Source organism: Periplaneta americana, chromosome 12 (genome assembly GCF_040183065.1).
Source record: "Periplaneta americana isolate PAMFEO1 chromosome 12, P.americana_PAMFEO1_priV1, whole genome shotgun sequence".
NCBI lineage: Eukaryota > Metazoa > Arthropoda > Insecta > Blattodea > Blattidae > Periplaneta > Periplaneta americana.
Window position 1 is genome coordinate 1852737 of NC_091128.1, and position 3941 is coordinate 1856677.

General features: G+C 35.9%; 1 long non-coding RNA gene across 1 annotated transcript; it reads left to right on the plus strand.

Moving 5' to 3' along the window:
* The first annotated feature begins 480 nt into the window (after positions 1 to 480).
* Positions 481 to 1607, plus strand: LOC138710003 (uncharacterized). Its single transcript, XR_011335006.1, has 3 exons — positions 481 to 615; positions 773 to 877; positions 1140 to 1607. It is a non-coding gene; the product is annotated as an uncharacterized lncRNA (long non-coding RNA).
* The last annotated feature ends 2334 nt before the right edge of the window (positions 1608 to 3941 follow it).

Below are 3941 nucleotides of genomic sequence, written 5' to 3' on the forward strand. Positions count from 1 at the left end.
TTTACCTTATCCTTTGACCTTCTGCTTCTAAGACAGGAGCATGTGCTCCTGAATATGTCATGTATATTGTTTGGCGTTTCGTGTTTCACTACTGTGTATTTGTCGGCGCTCTTTGTCAACTGATAACGAGCATTCGGTTTCATAAAGGAAAACGATAAGCTGCAATGGTAAGCCTCTCGATAGCATAGCAACTTTCGTTCTGATGCTAATAAACCATGGTCACTTCCGTCAGTACTGGGTAGGGATTCTGTGTTTTTAAAATGGAGTCTTCCGATTCAGACGACGGTAGCTCTGTCCCTCTTGAAAATACAATGATATTTCTAGCGACAACTTTAGGAAAGTATCCAGAAATATTAGAAAAATCACAAGTTCCGGAAATGAACAGGAAAAAGGAGGCAGTAATTAAGGATATGATAAAATTATTCGAAGAACATTTCGGCACGCCAATAAATTCTAGGTAACTACTAAAAAAAATTAATAACATGAAAACAAGGCTCAAGAAGAAAACCGACAAGAATAGAACAGGAAACAAGCCAATAATTTTGAATACTTGGGAGAAAGAACTATTCACTCTGCTACAGGGTGACACAAATCCTGTAATCAGCAAAATTCCAGGTAAATGTATACCATCTATTACCATGGTTTTTTAATCGTTGATGTAATTATTTTGTAATCTATATATTAAACGCATGTGTATTTAAAGTCAAAATTACATTTTAAATTAAAATTACATGCCGGTAAGTCTACTTATATTTTTTTAATTTGTTTTCAGGAGCTGTAAGTGTGGGGCCTTGTCCATCCACTTCTTCTTCTTCTTCTTCTTCTTCTTCTTCTTCTGCCTCATCAAACACTGAGTTTACATCTTTAAAATTACCAGGTAATTTTAATTACAGTTATTCTGTTGCGAAAGTTGTATTTATTGAAAAGGGCTAATTGGAAGTAATTATGCAATAGGGAACCACTTTATTGCAATTTTACGTCTGTTGGTTTAAGTGAAATTAAATATAGACTAGCAATTAGAATTTGAATTCTGAAGCAGCTAATCACATATTTTACTGAAACATAGCATTGCAATATAATTTAACATCAATATGAAGTTTTATTTCATTCTTACATTTTTTTCACATCTCTGTTTGCAGGCGCTACAAATCATCCTCTTGTACCTCTAGATTCAAGGTCATCGTCACCAATGCCCAGCGAGGTTTCATTTACCAGACCACCACCCACAAAAAAACCTAAATTAAATTTACCAGAAACAGAGGAAACAAAAATACTCAACACTAATGATTTACACAGGCTTGTATTGTTCGAGCAGTTAAAACTGACAAGAATTCAAACAGAGAAGGAACGCATGATAATAGACATTCTTAACCAGAAGATTAGCGAGGAAGCCAAGCAACCGCAGGAAGATAGGTCCAAGCATGAAAGTGCCAAAATATACACATCTTGTAGAAATAGAAACCTACAAGTAGACTATAAAGAAGAAATTCAGCAGTACTGTACCTATTTACGTTTACAATCTTGCTTTGAGAGAAATCACAATTTCCTACAGTAATTGAGTGTTATAACAGTGTAATATTCACCACACAGCGATATTTTCAAGTTTATTTTTTTAATTGTGTTCCTCGTTAAATATGTTATAGTCAGGTTACAGTCTACAACTATATCAGTACCAGTATACTATATTACTAACTACAACTCAGTGATAAACAGTTATTATTTTACGTGAATCTAAATTCCTTCTAATAACTACGTATATTGTGTATTAACAGTGTCTATAATACTGTATTTTATATTAAATATGTTGCAAGTGTGAGAAACAGTCATATTTTAAGTTCCTACGCTAATTTGTATGCAGTGACATTACATCGATATTATAACAGTGTACTATTCTCCACACAGTGATATTTCAAGTTTATTTTTTTAATTGTGTTTCTCGTAATATATGTTGTAACATATCAGATTACATGTCCACATCTATATCAGTACTGGTGTAATGTATTACTAACTACAACACAGTGATAAACAGTTATTATTTTACGTAAATCTAAATTCCTTCTAACATATGTATTGTGTATTAACAGTGTCTATAATACAGTATTTTATATTAAATATATTACGAGTATGAGAAACAGTGATATTTTAAGTTTCTACGTAAATTTTGTGCACAGAGATTACATCAGTGAAATACGTAGTACCGGTATCAGTGCAGTGCAGTTCAGTGAACACATTTAAAGTTCATTTCCTATTAGAGTTGCAATTTGTTCCCTTTTCTCACGTCCTCTCATTAAAATTTCCCTTTCAGTGGTACATTCCTCTTGCTCTTCATCACTGTCATCTTCATTTAAATCCTGTGTATCGTCTGTAAAGTCATCATCATGTAGATACTTCGCCACATTGTGCAACACAAAGCAACAAACAATGATGGTTGGAACGTTAGAGGGAGCAACTCTGCAGACGTATTGTAGAATAGGAAACGTCCTTTTAAGTTGACCAAAGCAACGTTCTATTATAACTCTTTCTTTCTTTAAAAGTCTGTTGAAATTTTTGTGACTATTCTGTACAGCATTTCGATATGGTGTCATGAGCCATGGTTCTAAGCCGTACCCTTCGTCACTCAACAGGACAGTGTTCTTAAAACCACTTAACACATCACGCACTGATGAATTTTTCCATATTCTACAGTCATGAACTGACCCTGGCCAACTAGCTACAACACTCGTAAAACATTCTTTTGCATTGCATGTAGCTTGCACGTTGATACTAGCAAAACCCTTTCTATTAACATACTCATCACCATGCTGTGTTGGTTTAGGGATACGCACATGAGTGCAGTCTATTACACCGATAGCACTCGGAAAATTGAATTTCTGTAACCATTCAGCCTTTGCAGCAGTTATGTCTTGCAATGATGACGGAAACTTGATCCATATGTTAGCTTTTTCCATGATTTTCTTAGATACACTAATAACAGTTTTACTCACAGTTGTCTGATGTATACCCATCTCTTCTGCAATACCTGATTGGAACCCTGGATCAGCCATGTACCGCAGAAAAAACTTCATCTTCATTTCCGATGATAGTGCCCCTCCTCTTCTCTCCTGTGTTTCTTCTAGAAAATGAGATGCAATCCACTGAACATTTTCTTCAGTAAATCTATATAAGCTCTTATAATGCTCACTAGCGGCACACCGACGTAATCTGTAGCACTTTTGACGACGCAAAAAGACTGGTAATTGAGCCATGTCAGTAAACCGCAGAGATGAGTCTGCTACTGACCAGACTTCACTTTTCAGAAGGATGTGCTTCATAATTGAAGGATATGCTTCACTTTATTCTTATCTTTTTTCTAATTTTGAAGCAAAAGGTTGCGCTCGAAGCAAATGCTTCTTCCCGTGAAGCAAGTGCTCTTTTCCTATTACATCATCAGTAGCAGAAGGTTGTGCTCTGCATTTTATTCTTAAACTCTGAAGCACATCCTTCAAAATAGAGGAGGAAAAGGATATGCTCCACTTTATTCTTACGGCCCCTTATGTCTGTGTAATTTGACCGTTTTCCTCCATTCCCACAATGGATTCTACACAAGTTCCTTCGCAAAATGTTAGGGTGCTATTCACAGACATTTCGCTAGCCCGCGCTACGAGAGTGCTAAACTAGCCCCGACTATCGACTGGTTACTTGTACAGAATTCATATCATATCATGTCATATCACCAACACTGGTTTATTAATACGAAAAACGTTAGTTCGCTGATCATCCACCGGAAGCCCGCGTCAAGAATGTTTATGAATACGGACGGCCCTTAGTGTTTGTGATGAAAATTATGACGAGACAGTGTTTGAGTGTACAGAGGATAAAAATAATGAAGTTGACTCTGCAGGTGAACAAGATTTCGTCCTTGAGAGTGATCAACAATGATTTCCTGTTAAAAGTGTGCTGTA